The sequence below is a fragment of the Schistocerca americana genome, chromosome 3 (assembly GCF_021461395.2).
Source record: "Schistocerca americana isolate TAMUIC-IGC-003095 chromosome 3, iqSchAmer2.1, whole genome shotgun sequence".
Classification (NCBI taxonomy): Eukaryota; Metazoa; Arthropoda; class Insecta; order Orthoptera; family Acrididae; genus Schistocerca; species Schistocerca americana.
In genome coordinates this window covers 188943670-188963737 of record NC_060121.1, presented here as the reverse complement: position 1 = coordinate 188963737, position 20068 = coordinate 188943670, and positions in this window count along the sequence as shown.

The following is a 20068-nucleotide window of genomic DNA, read 5'->3' as shown; positions in this document are numbered from 1 at the left end:
GTTAATTGCCGTCGTGAGGCCACAATCACGTCGGAAACCTTTTCACATGAATTACCTGTGTACAAATGACAGATCCGCCAATACACTGCCCTCTTACACCTCGCGTCCGTGATACTACTGCCATCTGTATAAGTGCATATCGCTATTCATTGTAAATTTCAGTATTAGGAGGTCTCTTTTCTCAAGGTCTTTGCCTTGCATGCAGCCTTGCATGGAACTGAGCGTGGATGACAAACCTTTCAGATGAGTAGATAGCAGAAGCCTTTGGTCTGTGGCGCTGCATAAGAGTGCTGAAGATTGGACGGGCAAATCGCATAATGGAGAGGTCATGAGTCGATCAGGGGACAAAAGTAAATTGCAGTAAAAGAAGGAATCGGATGAGACCACACAACCTGAAGTATCAAGGACTCGCCTACGAAAATTTGGAGGTGGGTGTTAAACGTAGAGCGAGTGCAAGGTCTGACTGCAGTATACAGGTACAAATGGGAGTACAGCGGATTGCATCCGTTGATGAATTGAGACTTGCACGGGGTAGAATATTGTGGAGACTTGAATGAAACCAGTCCTCAGACAAGCTCGACGTCATCAAGGTTTCCAGGATCTGCAGCAGAATGAAAAAGAAAAAAAAGAAAAATATAAATCATCTCTTTAGTGTTTTCATCATGGTGCTATTCTGAAACCAGTCTTTGGACTAGAAGACAACAACAATAACGAGGACGACGACGACAACAATGACACAGTATCGCGGAGCCCGCCAGCCACCGGTCTGAGATGAGCCCGTGGTACACGCACACGCGCTTAGCGTCCCATCATCAGCTGCTCACATCTCTCGTGGCCTTGCCTTGCTGCAGCCGGCGCTGTTGCCATGTAACGCGTCACCACGCTGGCTCACAGCCCATCTCCGTCTGGCTGGAGCGGAAGGACACGGCCGTAATCGCCTGCGTCAGTGTCGAACTGCGGGCGGTTGGCGTCACGTAATGCGCGTGAGCTCCGCGACCACACTCCGCAAACCGCAGCCACTGTGCGAAACTGGAACAGTGACACCGTTCTATTGAGTTCGCAGAATACGCGCTCTCCATTTTTGGCGGTATTGGTTACGAATTGCTACAAGCGAACACGTGGCGTATCTTGATTAATTACGCAGCTGAAGGTACACCGTACTACACTGCTAGACATTAAAATTACCACACCACCAAGGCTCTTGCAACAAACAGAGAAGGTTCAAAACATTTAATATTTTGGGCAGATAACCGATGAAAATGGAAAAAAGCTACTATAGAAGAAAGGATACATAAAATTTGAAGGGCAAATGGTATCCTCTTCCGTAGCTGAATGGTCAGCGTAGATGGCTGCAAATGGAAATGTCGTGTGGCTAGGGCCACCCATCGGGTAGACCATTCGCCTGGTGCAAGTCTTTCGAGTTCGGCGACTTGCGTGTCGATGGGGATAAAATTATGATGATCAGGACAACACAACACCCAGTCCTTGAGCGATCTCCGACCTAGCCAGGAATCGAACCCGGGCCCGTAGGCATGACATTCCGTCGCGCTGACCACTCAGCTACCAGAGCGTAAATGGGTGCCATGCACGAATCCCGGTACTGCCGAGTATATTTCCTGGGTCGGAGGACTAGTACGAAATACACTCGGCCTGGTGACGTCAACTAAAGAGCTGCTTGATGTAGAAGCTGCGGCTTCAAGATCTAAAAAGTCGGGAAAACCGCCGTAAGAGAGTTGTACTGACCTCATGTCCCTCCATACCGCAGCCAAACGACGCACCGTGACAGAGGATGACATGGCGTCCTGTCGACATCCCTTGGGCCTTGAAGGCCTGGACGTGGAGCTCGAAGCAAAATGGTTATCTGAAAAGGCAAAAAAAAAAAAAAGCATTACTTTATAATAGTGATGCGGTATATATGCAAGAGAGCAACTAACACTGAACTGGAATTTTGATAAATGATAATTACGAGAAAGGCAAATCATTAGGGAAATATGAGGCCCACGAAAAACTATAGAAGACTGAAAACTGTCGAACAGAAACCCTATAGAGGTAAGGTGTAAAAAGATTCTTTTTTGACATTTTATGGACATTTATATCGAAAAAAAGACAGTAGATTATACAAAAACTCCTTCTAAAATTTTTGGGAAAAGAAAGCAACAGCAACAAATTAGATCCACGAATTAAAATCGCTACGGTCGCAGATTCGAATCCTGCCTCGGGCATGGATGTGTGTGATGTCCTTAGGTTAGTTAGGTTTAAGTGGTTCTAAGTTCTAGGGGACTGATGACCTCAGATGTTAAGTCCCATAGTGCTCAGAGCCATTTTGAACTTCCTGTGAGTTAGTATGGGCAGAGGTCATTGTTGGCAACCGGAATAAAACAATAATAGGATCCTTTTGCCGACCTCTCAATTCAGATGATACAGTTGCTGAAAGGTTCAAATAAAACTTGAGGGTTTCAATCACATACCCGACTCATACGATAATAGCTGGTGGTGACCTTAATTTATCCTCGATATGTTGGCGGAAATACGTTTCATTCAGGAGGTACGCAGAAAATATTATCCGAAATTGTGCTAAACGCATTCTCTGAAAATTATTTCGAGCAGTTAGTTCATGAGCCGAAGTGAATAGTAAACGGTTGTGAAAACACACTTGACCTCTTAGCAACAAATAATCCTTGTAAAAACGAACATCTAAACCGATACAGGGATTAGTGAACACGGTTGTCGCAGCGAGATTGAGTACTGTAATCCCCAAATCCTCCAAAAATACACGAAAAATATACCTTTCAAAAAAGCAGATAAAAATTCACTTGACGCTTTCCTGAGAGATAATATCCACTCATTCCAAATTAATAATATAAGTGTAGACCAGATGTGACTTGTATTAAAAGAAATAGTATCGGCACCAATTGAGAGATTTATACCAAATAAATTAACAAACGACGGAGCTGATCCTCCTTGGTACACAAAACAGGTTAGAAGACTATTGGAGAAACAACGAAACAAACATGCCAAATTTAAACAGACGCAAAATCCACAAGATTGGCGATCTCTTACAGAAGCTCGAAATTTAGTGCGTAATTCAATGCGAGATGCTTATAACAGTTTCCACAACGAAACTTTGTCTCGGAACTGGCAGAAAATCCAAAGAGATTCTGGTAGTACGTGAAGTATTTTAGCGGCAAGAAACAATGAATGTCTCCTTTGTGCAATAGCAATGGACATACTATCGAAGACAGTGCTGCGAAAGCAGAGTTACTAAACACAGCCTTCCAAAATGCCTTCACAAAAGAAGACGAAGTAAATATTCCAGAATTCGAATCGAGAACAGCTGCCAACATGTGTAACGTAGAAGTAAATATCCTCGGAGTAGTGAAGCAACTTAAATCACTTAATAAAAGCAAGTCTTCTGGCCCAGACTGTATACCAATTAGGTTCCTTTCGGAGAATGTTGATGCATTAGATCCATACTTAACAATCATATAAAACCGTTCGCTCGACGAAAGATCCGTACCCAAAGACTGGAAAGTTGCACAGGTCACATCAATATTCAAGAAAGTTAGTAGGGAAAATCTACTAAATTACAGGCCCATATCGTTAACGTCGATATGCAGCAGGATTTTGGAACATATATTGTGTTTGAACATTATGAACTACCTCGAAGACAACTGTCTACTGACACACAGTCAACATGAGTTTAGAAAACATCGTTCCTGTGAAACACAACTAGCTCTTTATTCACATGAAGTGTTGAGTGCTACTGACAAGGGATTTCAGATCGATTCCGCATTTCTGGATTTCCAGAAGGCTTTTGACACTGTACCTCACAAGCAGATTTTAGTGAAAATGCGTGCTTATGGAATATCGTCTCAGTTATATGACTGGATTTGTGATTTTCTGCCAGAGACGTCACAGTTCGTAGTAATTGACGGAAAGTCATCGAGAAAAACAGAAGTGATTTCTGGCGTTTCCCAAGGTGGTGCTATAGGCCCTTTGCTGTTACTTATCTATATAAACGATTTGGGAGACAATCTGAGCAGCCATATTAGGTTGTTTGCAGATGACGCTGTCGTTTATCGACTAATAAATTCATCAGGAGATCAAAACAAATTTCAAAACGATTTTCGCACCGATCTGTGAAAATTACTGTGTAGAATCTGTGAGAATGGAGACACGTTGGCAGACTTTTGGAAGAATGTCATCCAAACAATTCCTAATATTGCAAGGTCATGTAAGTCCGACACTCATGGCAGAATCGGCCAAGTTGTTGACAAGAATGATATACAGGAGCCGGCCGGGGTGGCCGAGCGGTTCTAGGCGCTTCAGTCTGGAACCGCGCGACCGCTACGGTCGCAGATTCGAATCCTGCCTTGGGCATGGATGTGTGTGATGTCCTTAGGTTAGTTAGGTGTAAGTAGTTCTAAGTTGTAGGGGACTGATGACCTCAGATGTTAAGTCCCATAGTGCTCAGAGCCATTGAACCATTTAATATACAGGAGAATGAAGTAAAAACTTCAAGAACAGTTACATGGCAATTAGTGTAGCTTAGGAAAAGTAACGGCGCGAATGAGGCAGTTCTGAAGGTGCGCTTGATAACTGAGGCAACACCTAAGAAAAAGCAAGAGATGTTCATTCGATTTGTCGACCTAGAAAAACTGTTCGCTAATGTAAAACTGTGCAAGATGCTCGGAATTCTCAAAATAACAGGTCTAAGCTATAGAGAAAAACGGGTAATCTATCTATATAAAGAAGAGTGTCCGTTTGATTCGTAATTCATACAATTCTTCTGTTTTATTCCGGTCTTGATGAAATTTTTCAAAGTTTACCTTCAAGACAGGAAGAAGACAACTGTCTACATAGTATTTCTTAATCAGACTTGAAACCTATGTGTATGAAACATACAAAGCGGAAAGGTTGCTACTAAAAATCTCTAAAAGTTCTTGGCCGGTTTACATCAGATTTCGACACTATCCCCTGCGGACATAGTCTTATATTTTTTAACATGCACAATATGTGATTACATATAAAATATATAAAGGAGAAACGCTGTTACCAAACATCTCGAAAAGTACTTGACCGATTTACTTCAATGTTCTTGGTCGATTCACTTCAAATTTTTACGTTCATATTAAACAATGAAAATGAAATGCCTAACAAACGAAATTTGTCGTGGTAAACTGATTGTCACTCCTATCGCGAGAATAAATTACAGCAGCCGCACCCATCTTGAAGACAGTACAATAAGACGTCACTTTATCGTGGGACGAGTATTCGTTCCTTGCATCCCGCTGATACCCAGTGACTTAAATACACACTTCGACTTACAGCAATTGCAGTTTCCTGTACGGCATGCATTCGGTATGAGTATTAACAAGGCACAGAACCAATCACTTTCTGTGGTAGATATTAAACATCACTGAAGCATGAAGGAACAAAAAGAATAGAAGACTACGGACAAAGTCCTCGAATTAAAACGACCTAAGACTGGCATGCAGTCTTTCTTCCTTACTGATCAATTTACAAGGGAAGAAGTAATCTCGGACACAAAAGATGGGTTTAGGAGTGGGACTGAAATTAAGCGTGAAAGAATATCAATGTGAGATTCGCTGATGACATTGCTGTCTTCAGTGACAGCGAGGAAGAATTACAGGATACAGTGAGTCAAATGGAGAGTCAGCTTAATGTGGCTTGAAAATAATCCGAAGAAAGATAGAACTAGTGAGGAGTAGCAGAGATGAGATTAGCGATAGACTTAAGATCAAATCTAGACTAAGTGAAGGATTTCTACTGCCCTGGTAGCCAAATAGCGTCTGACGAACGAAGCAAGGACGGTGTACGTAGCAGACTAGCACGGGCAGAGGGCATTCCTCGCCAAAAGAAGTCTTCTAGTATAAAAGATAGGAGCTGATTTGAGGAAGAACTTTCTGTCTATGTACTTTTGGAGCAAAGGAATGTGTGCACGTGAGTCATGTTTTGTGAAAAGATGGACAAGAAGAGAATCGAAAAGTTTCAGGTGTGATGCTACAGAAGGTTGATGAAGATTAGGTGGAATGATACGATAAAAAATGACGAAGTTTCTACGAAGTAACGGCAAATAGAGAAATAAGTGGAAAACACTGACAAGAACAGACAGGGTGATACCACACGACGCCAGGGAACAATTCCCATAGTACTTAAGGGAGCTGTAGGGGAAGAGCGAGATTAAAATGTTTCCAGCAAATAATTTAAGAAATTAAGTGCTACTCTGAGATGAAAATGTTGGCACAGGAGTGGAAGTCGTGGGGGGGGGGGGGGGGGGGGAGGGTCCCATAAAACCAGTAAGAACGCTGACGACAGGAGAAAAAACCCTGAATTAGCTACAAATTTAATCACACATTATTCCTGTTACACTATACTATATTTCATTATTTCCTATCCTTTCTGGCGTTATAGTTTTAATGGACAGCGCTGTAGATGCAAACCCAACTCAGTAAGCATGACTTTGCAAATGAAACGCCTGCGAGATACTCGAAAAATACTTGTGATCAACCGTTGCTACATTTATTGTTTGTATGCATTGTTCTAGGTAGGAAATGGATGATGGTTAAGAACGCTATTAGGTATTTTGGTACACGTTCAGTTGCTTTTAATGAATAAGCAATGAAGGTCTACTTTAGTATGTTACAGCTGTTTGTAGTTTTTACTTCAGACTTGCACTATTTAAGGCACGCGTTCGAATAGTCGTGCTCCCAACTGGATTTATTGGAATAGGAAACGTGGAGAGAGTCGTTACAAATGTTTGAATTGTATTTTGTACAAATATCTCAGTGGCTTGCCAATGCGTGTACTAAGATTTGTCGAGCCTTCTCACTAAGATTTGTCGAGCATTACTATAGCACAGAGTATAACAACTGAAGGATGTGTTTCGCAGTTAACTTGTTGCAGGGGCAAAGCAGTTTGTTACAGATTATTTTCTAAGGAACAATAAAGTAATGTGACGAATAATTATCAGATATGTATGCTTGCTTATGCAGACCTTCAATACAGATGCTATCATACCCAGTACCTCAAAGTTTATACTTGTGAATAGGACGTAATATGACAAATACAAATCACCAAATGTACCGTGACAGATCTGTGACGAAGATATTATAAACAAAGCAGCGACGAGTCAGCCAGCGACGAAGTCCCTACACGGACTGATTTGGAACAGCATGTCAACAGACCAAAAAAAGATTTCTCCATTGTATTATTGAGTGTATAGTTATTTATGGCGCAGAAATGTAACGAATTACGAATTAAAGAAGAAATAAGTTCAGGACAGTGGAATTAGATTTCATTTTATGAGAAGATACGTGCAGGTCACAAGTGAAGATAAGATAAAAACATCAAATATTTGGGAAAAAATTGAAGTGTCTCAGCCCATAACAAGCAGAATGGGAAAGAAAAGTGTTAAGTGGTTTGGGCATGTTCAAAGATTGATCAATAACAGATGGCTCAACAAAGTGTTAATAAGGGTCCCGAGAAGAACTGAAAGCGGACGGCCACCTTTGTCATGGGAGGTATGTATTGATCTAACAGTGGATGAGAAGGGATTAACAGCTTTCTGCTGGACTAACCGAAGCTACTGGAAGGAGAAAACAACTGCTCTGTAGTGGGAAAGGTCAAAGAATAAGAAGATGAAGTATCTTAACTGTTTAACTCAAACATTTCATAGTCTGTGTTATAGTTACGGCAGATATAATCTTGGTCATTCTTAACAAATTTAGAGTGAGCCCGTATCTTGCACTAAGTACATCCATTGTTGACGGAAAAGATTTCAAACCACTAGGGATACAGTCTGCACCTTCGTCACGGGGACTCGTAAGTAAAGGATCTCGCCATGTAGATTGTTTAAACAAGTGTACCTTAATGGGTGCTTCTTCTTCAGTTCACGTACTTTTGCTTTACATGTTCTGTTATTCTCTTTATACAGGTTGGTCCAGGAGGTTTGGCCCATATTCACGGATGTGACAGGAACGACCATTCGAAGGAAAAATTTCTAGTAAACATGTGCTTTAGCTCTAAAACACATACTTAAAGAAGTATGAGAACTTAATCTTCGATACTGTGAAACAAATCTCTCGTACTGCAAGTTCTTTGCTTTTAGTATTCTGAGAGATGCTAAAAAAATGAGTTAAGCGATCAGCGATTAGTATAACGAACAAAATGAAGGGAAAAAAAATGAGAGTAGTAGTTTTCATTAGCAACCAAAATGTCCTCGGTCCCGGGTTCGAGCACCGTCACTGCTTAAATTTTCAATAAAAATCATCAGCCATGGCGGATGAAGACTTCCGCCATAATAAGTCGTTCTAATTCTGCGAAAGGGCTTGTGAAAGAGGGCGGAGCAGCAGGCAGAGGTTGAGGCCACTCACTTGCCCTTGAGGTAGGAAACTTCCCCTAAAAACGATGATCAACGGCATGAGGAAGCAGAAGGAAATGGAAAACAATGCATTAAGACATACAATTTGTGGTGGTAAGTTCTATGGAACCAAACTGCTGAGGTCATCGGTCCCTAAGCTTACACAGTCCCTAAGCTTACAAACTACTTAATCTAACTTAAACCAAATTTCGCGAAGTACAACACACACCCACGCCCAAGGGAGGACTCGAACCCCCGCGGGGGGGAGGGGGGGGGGGGGAGCCGCGCGAACCGTGGCAAGGCGCCCTTAGACCGCACTGCTACCCCGAGTGGCACACACAATTTGTATCCACAGGATAAATTGAATGGGTTACTCGGTACCTATAGGAAAATGAAAATCTAATAGTCATGGGGGATTGGAAAGCGGTTGTAGGGGAAGGAGTAGAAGAAAGGGGATACGAGAGAATATAGAATTGATAGTAGGAATGAGAGAGCAGAAAGAGTTCTGCGATAAATTTCAGCCAGTAATAGCGAATACTCTGTCCAAGAATCAGAAGAAGAGGAGGTATAGATGGAAAAGGCTGGGAGATACGAGAAGATTTGTATTAGATTTCGAAATGGTCAGGCAGAGGTTCCGAAATAAGATATTGGACTTTAAGGCATACCCATGGGCAGATATAGACTCAAACTGAAGTTTTAGAGACTAAATGCAAGCGTAGGCTTCCACGGCCGTAGTCACTGTCAATAAAATTCTTCTGGGCTATTGACCGCATTGTCAATATATAAAACTGTCCGACGTTTCGGGCACTGGCAACAGCGGTCTAAGTGTCGGACAATTTTATATATTTTAGAGATTTGTCAAGAAGAGCCAATGCGTAAAGAAGTGGTATACTGAAGTACTAAGGAATGAATAGCTACGCTTGAACTTATCTGAGTCTACAGACACTACTATAATAATTTATGCTCAGTAGACAATTCAGTTGAAGGGGAATGTACATCTGTGGAAAGGGCAATGACAGAAGTTGGAGAGAAAAACGTAGGAACAAGCAAAATAACTGTGAAGAAACCGTGGCTAACAGAAGAAATGCTTCAGTTGATCGACGAAAGAAGGGAGTTCAAAATTGTTCAAGGATATTCAGGAATACAAAAATACAAGTCACTTAGGAAGATATAAATAGGAAGTGCAAGGAAGCTAAGACGAAATGACTACGTGAAAAATGTGAAGAAATCGAAAAAGAAATAATTGTCAGAAGGACTGACGCAGCATATAGGAAATTGAAAACAATCTTCGGTGAAATTAAAAGCAAGGGTGGTAAGATTAAGACTGCAGTGGCAATTCCACTGTTAAATGCACAGGGAGAACGGATAGGTGAAGAAGAGTACACTGAGGGCCTCCATGAAGGGTAGGACTTATCTGATGGCGTCATGGAAGAAGGAAGACGAGTCGACAGGGGATACAGTATTACAACCAGAATTTAGAAGAGCTTTGAAAGACTTAAAATCAAATAAGGCAGAAGGGACAGATAACATTCCATTGGAATTTCTGAAATCATTGAGAGAAGTGGCAACAAAACGACTGAAGACGTTGGTGTGTAGAATTTATGAGTGGCGATGTACCATCAGATTTTAGCAAAAAAACACTATCTACAAAATTCCGAAGACTGTAAGAGCCGATAACTGCCAGAATCATAGCACAATCAGCTTGGCAGCTCATGCATCCAAGTTGTTGACAATATACAGAAGAATCGAAAAGAAAATCGAGGATGAGTTAGATGAGGAGCAGTTTCCGTTTAGGGAAGATAGAGACACCTGAGAGGCGGTTCTGGCGTTGAGGCTGATAATGGAAGCAAGACTGAAGAGAAGTCAAGACCCGTTCATAGGATTTGTCGACCTGTAAAAGCGTTCGACGATGTCAAATGGAGCAAGATGTTCGAAATTCCGAGAAAAATAGAGGTAAGCTGTAAGGAAAGACCGGTAATATACAATATGTACAAGAACCAACAGTGAACAAAGTCCTCAGATTAAAAAGGATGTTAGACTGGGATGTAGTATTCCGCACCTTCTCTTAAATCTATACGTCGAAGAAGCAATGACGAAAAAAAAAGAAATTCTGATATGTTATCCGTGATTCCCTAATGACATAGCTATCCTCAGTGAAAGTGAAGACGAATACAGGATCTGTTGAATGTAATGTTTTGTCTAATGAGTACAGAATATGGATTGAGAGTAAATTTAAGAACGACGAAAATAATGAGAAGTGGGAAAAATGAGGATGGCGAGAAGATTGACATCAGAGTTGGTAATCACGAAGTAGGCATAGTTAAGGAATTCTGCTACCTAGGCGGCAAAATAACCCGTGATGGACAGACCAAGAACGATATAAAAGGCAGACTTGCACTTGCTATCAAATTAGGTCTTAGTTTGAGGAAGAAATGTCTGAGAATGAACGTTTGGAGAACAGTGGTAAAAAATGAAGTCTAAAAACATCGGAACAGAAGAGAACAGAAGTATTTAAGATGTGGTACTACAGAAGACTGTTGAAAATTGGATTGTCTGATAAGATGAAGAATGAGGTGGTTCTCTGCAGAATTCATGAGGTAAGAAATATAAGGAAAATGAGACGAAGAAGGGACAGGATGATAAGACACCTGACATCAAGCAGTACCTTCCCTGGTACTAGAGGCAGCTGTAGAGGGTAAAAAAAAAAAAAAAAAAAAAAAAAAAAAAAAAAAAAAAAAAAAAAAAAAAAAAAAAAAACATTTAGAAGAAGACAGAGATTGGGATACATCGAGAAAATAACTGAGGACGTAGGTTGCAAGTGCTACACTGAGACAAAAAGGTTGGCACAGGAGAGGAATTCGTGGAGAGTCACATGTAACCAGCCGGAAGACTGATGACTCAAAATAAATAAATAAAAATATTAACCAAAACAAGGTAAAAATTCCAGGAAGCATGGGCTTCAAAGTGCATATCTTAAGAGGTACGAGTACGTGTTCATCATATCTACTGTGAAACACATCTGTTCCATTCAACAGATAGTCATAGCTCATAAGGCATGCATTTTAGAGCCCATGTTTAGTAGACGTTTTTGCTTCCAATGATCGTTTCCGTCATATCCCAGAAAACTGTCCATTCTCCCATTGGTACCCTGTATTTTATTTAGATTTTCTCGATTGCTCTATCACTGCCTTCACTCTAGGAGATAACGTTCCAATTTTCTTTAGTTGGTTATTGTTGTGTACATAGTTCCGCGTAGTCAGCGCGTACACAACTTTCCCATTAGAGCGCGCCCCGCTAAGCGCTCGTCCATCTCAGCACTACGAGATGGCGCTGTCTTAGAGACGGACCAAATCCTGCTTCCGCCGAACCGCGTATTAATATGTAACGCAGCCAATGAGATTGCTGCCAACGTAGAACCTTTTCTCCTCGCGGATCACACTCGCGCAGTGATACCTGGACGCGTGAGGTATTATAACGAGTGTACAGACCTCCAATAAATCAGTCGGCATTAGTCTGTAGTCAAGTTTCAGTCTGCACCTAATAAGATTATCATATTCCTGTACTTAGCCATGAAGATAAATATATAGACACTTTTATCAAGTATCAGAGATATGTGAGAATAAGATTAACGTACCAATACCAAGGGAACTTCAGACTGTCAATTGTAAATAGCATCCAGACCCAAGTTAAGTAATGTTATGCTTGTTATTATTTTAATAAATGTGTGTGAAAATTAATCAAGTTCTGTTTAAAGTTGGTCACCATCAATCTCCTACTCTAAGCGTGCAAGTGGCATTTCTATCGTCTGACCTAACGGCAGAAGATAAACACGCCACGATAAGACCACGAGACATATTACTGATACTCGCCTACTTCGTTAGAGCGACAAGTCAAATAATCTGATGGTGTGTGTACCGAAGGTCTTACAGTACGCACACCACAGTTATATTATATTCCGCTGGTCTTTGACCTGAGGGCGTGGCCCCAGATCTTGCGGACTGACTTGCAGAGTGACAGAGCAGCCTTGCATTTCTGTCTCACACCCCAGTGCGCCTCAGGACGATATTCTGTGTAGCGTTCGAGAGCAGTGAGTCACACTGTAGCATTGTCATTACTTCACTCCCAAAATAAGCACACCGGGCAGTAAATTAGTTAACCCCAGGAAACATCACTCTAATACAGTGTAACACTGACTCTAGACACTGAACCCAGTTGGGCGACGAAGGGAATCCATAAGCTTCTTCAAGGAGGGATATTTGTTGCTACGTTTCTCCCACTGTTTGACAGTCAATTCTCTATGGGATTAAAATCGGATGATTTAGAGGATCAGTCGAGGTTCGACACGATACCAGAGTGTCTCTCAAACAACTTACTTGTACAGCCCTGTGAAAACTGTTGTCATCTTGGCAGTGTCCACAGCTTACTCGTCATGAGGGTGCAGAATAAAGGACAACTCTTGGTCACCGACAGGTTAGAAATAACATCGTAGTTTATGTTCACGGTAACCTGAATGAGTGGAACAAGTCATGACAATAAATATATCTAAAACATCACAAAATTCCTCTGACTTGAACTGCATCCTCCACACATTGTGAGTTCACGGTGGACGTTAATGAAAAACCCACACTATTTAAAAGATGCACTAAATCCACAATTTTGAAGATCCCTGAATGAAATTTTGTACCTTGACTTAGATGAAATTAACACAACTGGATTACGTAGATGCAACACTTTTTTGGAATTTAAAAACTTTATTTTTAAAAAAACATCATGGATACATATACCTTTTTTCCAAGTACCATTTAAGAAATTTCTATAAAATTTTCTTTGTTTGATCTCTTTACTTATAGTAACGTTCTCTAATGAAGCTTTTTTGAATATATCGAATGTTGTTGTTGTTGTGGTCTTCAGTCCTGAGACTGGTTTGGTGCAGCTCTCCATGCTACTTTATCATGTGCAAGCTTCTTCATCTCCCAGTACCTACTGCAACCTACATCCTTCTGAATCTGCTTGGTGTATTCATCTCTTGGTCTCCCTCTACGATTTTCACCCTCCACGCTGCCCTCCAATGCTAAATTTGTGATCCCTTGATGCCTCAAAACATGTCCTACCAACCGATCCCTTCTTCTAGTCAAATTGTGCCACAAACTTCTCTTCTCCCCAATCCTATTCAGTACCTCCTCATTAGTTACGTGATCTACCCATCTAATCTTCAGCATTCTTCTGTAGCACCACATTTCGAAAGCTTCTATTCTCTTCTTGTCCAAACTAGTTATCGTCCATGTTTCACTTCCATACATGGCTACACTCCATACAAATACTTTCAGAAACGACTTCCTGACACTTAAATCTATACTCGATGTTAACAAATTTCTCTTCTTCAGAAACGATTTCCTTGCCATTGCCAGTCTACATTTTATGTCCTCTCTACTTCGACCATCATCAGTTATTTTAATCCCTAAATAGCAAACCCCCTTTACTACTTTAAGTGTCTCATTTCCTAATCTAATTCCCTCAGCATCACCCGATTTAATTTGACTACATTCCATTATCCTCGTTTTGCTTTTGTTGATGTTCATCTTATATCCTCCTTTCAAGACACTGTCCATTCCGTTCAACTGCTCTTCCAAGTCCTTTGCTGTCTCTGATAGAATTACAATGTCATCGGCAAACCTCAAAGTTTTTACTTCTTCTCCATGAATTTTAATACCTACTCCGAATTTTTCTTTTGTTTCCTTTACTGCTTGCTCATTATACAGATTGAATAACATCGGGGAGAGGCTACAACCCTATCTCACTCCTTTCCCAACCACTGCTTCCCTTTCATGCCCCTCGACTCTTATAACTGCCATCTGGTTTCTGTACAAATTGTAAATAGCCTTCCGCTCCCTGTATTTTACCCCTGCCACCTTCAGAATTTGAAAGAGAGTATTCCAGTTAACATTGTCAAAAGCTTTCTCTAAGTCTACAAATGCTAGAAACGTAGGTTTGCCTTTTCTTAATCTTTCTTCTAAGATACGTCGTAAGGTTAGTACTGCCTCACGTGTTCCAACATTTCTACTGAATCCAAACTGATCTTCCCCGAGGTCCGCTTCTACCAGTTTTTCCATTCGTCTGTAAAGAATTCGCGTTAGTATTTTGCAACTGTGACTTATTAAACTGATAGTTCGATAATTTTCACATCTGTCATCACCTGCTTTCTTTGGGATTGGAATTATTATATTCTTCTTGAAGTCTGAGGGTATTTCGCCTGTCTCATACATCTTGCTCACCAGATGGTAGAGTTTTGTTATGACTGGCTCTCCCAAGGCCATCAGTAGTTCTAATGGAATGTTGTCTACTCCCGGGGCCTTGTTTCGACTCAGGTCTTTCAGTGCTCTGTCAAACTCTTCACGCAGTATCTTATCTCCCATTTCGTCTTCATCTACATCCTCTTCCATTTCCATAATATTGTCCTCAAGCACATCGCCCTTGTATGAACCCTCTATATACTCCTTCCACCTTTCTGCCTTCCCTTCTTTGCTTAGAACTGGGTTTCCATCTGAGTTCTTGATATTCATACAAGTGGTTCTCTTCTCTCCAAAGGTCTCTTTAATTTTCCTGTAGGCAGTATCTATCTTACCCCTAGTGAGACAAGCCTCCACATCCTTACATTTGTCCTCTAGCCATCCCTGCTTAGCCATTTTGCACTTCCTGTCGATCTCATTTTTGAGACGTTTGTATTCCTTTTTGCCTGCTTCATTTACTGCATTTTTATATTTTCTCCTTTCATCAATTAAATTCAATATTTCTTCTGTTACCCAAGGATTTCTATTAGCCCTCGTCGTTTTACCTACTTGATCGTCTGCTGCCTTCACTACTTCATCCCTCAGAGCTACCCATTCTTCTTCTACTGTATTTCTTTCCCCCATTCCTGTCAATTGTTCCCTTATGCTCTCCCTGAAACTCTCTACAACTTCTGGTTCTTTCAGTTTATCTGGGTCCCATCTCCTTAAATTCCCACCTTTTTGCAGTTTCTTCAGTTTCAATCTGCAGTTCATAACCAACAGATTGCGGTCAGAATCCACATCTGCCACTGGAAATGTCTTACAATTTAAAACCTGGTTCCTAAATCTCTGTCTTACCATTATATAATCTATCTGATACCTTTTAGTATCTCCAGGATTCTTCCAGGTACACAACATTCTTTTATGATTCTTAAACCAAGTGTTACCTGTGATTAAGTTATGCTCTCTGCAAAATTCTACAAGGTGGCTTCCTCTTTCATTTCTTCCCCCCAATCCATATTCACCTACTATGTTTCCTTCTCTCCCTTTTCCTACTGACGAATTCCAGCCACCCATGACTATTAAATTTTCGTCTCCCTTCACTACCTGAATAATTTCTTTTACCTCGTCATACATTTCATCAATTTCTTCATCATCTGCAGAGCTAGTTGGCATATAAACTTGTACTACTATAATAGGCATGGACTTTGAGTCTATCTTGGCCACAATAATGCGTTCACTATGCTATTTGTAGTAGCTAACCTGCACTCCTATTGTTTTATTCATTATTAAACCTACTCCTGCATTACCCCTATTTGATTTTGTATTTATAACCCTGTAATCACCTGACCAAAAGTCTTGTTCCTCCTGCCACCGAACTTCACTAATTCCCACTATATCTAACTTTAACCTGTCCATTTCCCTTTTTAGATTTTCTAATCTACCTGCCCGATTAAGGGATCTGACATTCCACGCTCCGATCCGTAGAACGCCAGTTTTCTTTCTCCTGATAACGACGTCCTCTTGAGTAGTCCCCGCCCGGAGATCCGAATGGGGGACTATTTTACCTCCGGAATATTTTACCCAAGAGGACGCCATCATCATTTAATCATACAGTAAAGCTGCATGTCCTCGGGAAAAATTACGGTTGTAGTTTCCCCTTGCTTTCAGCCGTTCGCAGTACCAGCACAGCAAGGCCGTTTTGGTTAATGTTACAAGGCCAGATCAGTCAATCATCCAGACTGTTGCCCCTGAAACTACTGAAAAGGCTGGTGCCCCTCTTCAGGAACCACATGTTTGTCTGGCCTCTCAACACATACTCCTCCATTGTGGTTGCACCTACGGTACGGCCATCTGTATCGCTGAGGCACGCAAGCCTCCCCACCAACGGCAAGGTTCATGGTTCATGGGGGGGATATATCGATTACGAGAAGTTTAATAATTTTTTAAACTATAATTCTGTGTGTATAATGTAAAATTTGTGCAAAATTTCAAACACGTTGCCCCACATCTCAACTTAACCTCAGAATTTCTAAATTTACTCTTGAGGCAACGTTTATTGGGTTTGTAGAAATAAATGTACAGAATTTCATAATTACAGCCTTCATAGATTCTGAGAAAAAGGCGCATCAACAGTAAAAAAACATTTTTTTCTTATGTCTTCTCTTCACAAGGGTCTTTCTTCCATTCAAGGCTTCGCTTTCGCCGGCCACTGTGGCCGTGCGGTCCTTAGGTTAGTTAAAGTATGTAGTTCTAAGTCTAGGGAACTGATGACCTCAGATGTTAAGTTACGTAGTGCTTAGAGCCATTTGAACCATTTGCTTCGCTTTTTGTTTCTTGTTTTCTGCTTTCTTTCCTTCACCAGGGTTTCAACTGACTTTCAGCTGCAGAGAGGTGCCATAAATCTGTTTTTCTCAAGATGTATGAAATTTCTTATCTTAAAGCCCACTCTCTCTAATTCCTTCATCCTCCCTACATTACCATCATTAAGTACAAGAACTGCATCGTAAGTCACAATTCTGACAACTGTAGCATATGAAAATGTGGTTTTGGAACATCGTTTCCCTACGAATGCATTTAGAGACTCTTTTGGATTCTGGTTTTTGCCATGAACACACTTTTTTAGAAGTAAAGGATCGGCCAGAAGCCTGTAAACGAGCTTGACAACATCTAGGATACAATTTGGAAGCCTCTCCTTGTAAATGTAGCAGTGGTTATCCCTCGGAGCCTGTAGATATTCACACCGGATGATGAATGGCATGTTCATCTGTTCACACCTTGTGAAAATATGTAAGCCATACTGAACTTTTCATGGTACTTACACTGGATAGGTTCTGCCTTCAGCCTTACCGTAATAAGCTTGAAGAGCGTCAATAATTTTCTTTGGGAGTATGTTGCGTCCACAAATTCCCTCACCATCTTCCAATTTTTTGCCCTTCATCACAGATGATCTGTTAAACCAAAGGGTACATATCACAGCCTTCTAGATGTATTCCCTGCAAGTTTGCTTGGAAGTAATCCACGGAATCGTTGCTCGACGAGCTAGTGTTCAAGTGTTGCATCAAAAGGTAGGCGTAGCAGGAAGGTCGCGTCACACATTGAATCGTTTTTTGGGCACTGTGGAAGCAATTTCATCTTTGGAAACTTATTGCCCTTGAGTTCTAAAAGAACTTGAAAATTGACATTTTCCGTCAATTTCATGAACACCTCATTGGGCCGTCTTGTGCATTCGACGCTTCGCACCGTTTAAAAAGAGGTAAACCTGCGAGTCGTAAGACGAAATTACAGTCATCTATTGTCCAGTCAGTGTCTGTTTGGTTCGTTGCACTGAACGCGTGCAGCTATGAGGAAACGCATTACCCAAGGCACCGAACCCCAAATATCCACTGCAGGCAGTGTTCCCTCTAGAATGTTAAATGGACCTGCATTCAGTGACAGCAGTAATTCCTGTCCAGTTTGACATCGACTGTCACTGATGAGACGCCACAATCATCTGCCGGCTAGGATCTCGTCACCACCATCGTTCTCATGCCACGTAACATGGCTGCGAGTGGTGCACGAATCCCTATAAACATGTTGGACTGTTTGTATAGATACACCAACAACCCTGACACATTAACTCACAGTGTGGTCATGGCTAAGTCCAAGTACGATACCTCCTTTTCACTGTACTGTCACGTTTCTATCTCGACCAGTTTTACTGCGCTGCTTCCACACAACCGACTGGTGCATAGACATGAATTCACTGCAATGAACTGCGTGAGGGATGTAAGGTCACATTGCAAGACGCCGATTCGACATAACCAATCTTTTGGACATTTTAATAATCTGTAACAACTGACAAATTCATGATCATGGCTGGATGCACAATGGTTCCTCTGATCGAACCAGGAAACGAGGTGAATATTTCTCTTGCTTGTTCATGGGTAAGCCCACAGCTACGAGACTAGACTCAACCACGCTGCCTAGCTACATTTAGTGCGAAACGAATCGAAAACACCTAATCATCCATCTGCTGTGGCCTGCCATTGGCAAATAACTCGTCAGTGATGGTATGATGAGCTGACTCTTGAGATGGCAGCGTGCAGCTCTTGCCATAGCTGCCAGCCAAGTCCACCTTCTTCCACATCTCTACCCCAAGTCTCCCTGCCTTGTGCCACGGTATCCTCTTCTGCATCTATATCCAGAATCCGTGAAAAAAATCCTACACTTCCTCTCCTCTCTGCACAAAATTCGCACAAATGAGCTTCCAACAGTTGGAGTGGCTTGGCCAATACTTAGCAAATAAGATATCTTCAAACTGCGCTCTAACAATCCCCCTAGCAGTTATCTCATTAGTCACCCTGTTATCTGCCTCCCCTGCATGAAATTTTTAGAAGTAGGCTTCCAAGCTATCACTTAACTGATGTCTTTTAAATTAACCATAGAGCTGTCGTCCCACATTTGCAAGAGAGAAACATTTGCAGCCCATATGGAGTTGCGTTTGGATGTCACTAATCTTCACAAGTAGTAGAAGAATATTTAAGAATGATTACCTCATAGCTTTCCATATGAAGGCAGTGAGATGACTAACGCTCGTCCAGGGCAGTTTCCCTTACTTTCATTAAAAGCCGGTCTGCGGAAAACATAGCACCAGGGCGACCTTCAAGCAGATATTCCGATACGTGAAATAAATACTTTAACCTGGATGCGTGCCATCGTCCCTCAGACCAAGCTTTTTACAACAGTTCCCTGACCGTACCGTGTAGGGGTTGCAGTTCTGAAGAATTGTGCATGCATGCACCTGGGCCGCGCGGGATTAGCCGAGCGTGCTCAGGCGCTGCAGTCATGGACTGTGCGGCTGGTCCCGGCGGAGGTATGGGTGTGTGTGTTTGTCCTTAGGATAACTTAGGTTGAGTACTGTGTAAGCTTAGGGACTGATGACCTTAGCAGTTAAGTCCCATAAGATTTCACACACATTTGATTTTGCATGCACCTGTCTAGCGCCGTAGAAAGCACTATAGCGTGTCCGCTGCAACGGATCTGCTGCTGAGCGATCTTGCCGAAGCCCCCTGCTTGTGGTGACCTTTCCTTTACAAGTCACATCTTATCCCTTAACCCCACCCCCACCTCAAGGACTCATCTACGACCCGTGGGTGTCCTGTAAATTGCATCCAGTGAAATTTGCACCCCGGAAAGGTCGAGGAAGGGTCCACTAATTCCCCATCCCAATTCCGCGCTTTCCCGGCAGGTAGAGCGACCGACGGCCTGCGTCGACCTGTCATTATGTGGTATCCTGATGAAAAGACTGTAGGCGCTCGAACAAGAACTGTAATGCCAAATTTTTTACAGTCAGAAGCGATTAGAGTTCTTTTATTTTCTGTCGGACCCAACAACATTTTTCTTATTTGTTACCAGATATTCAGAATATACAATGGAA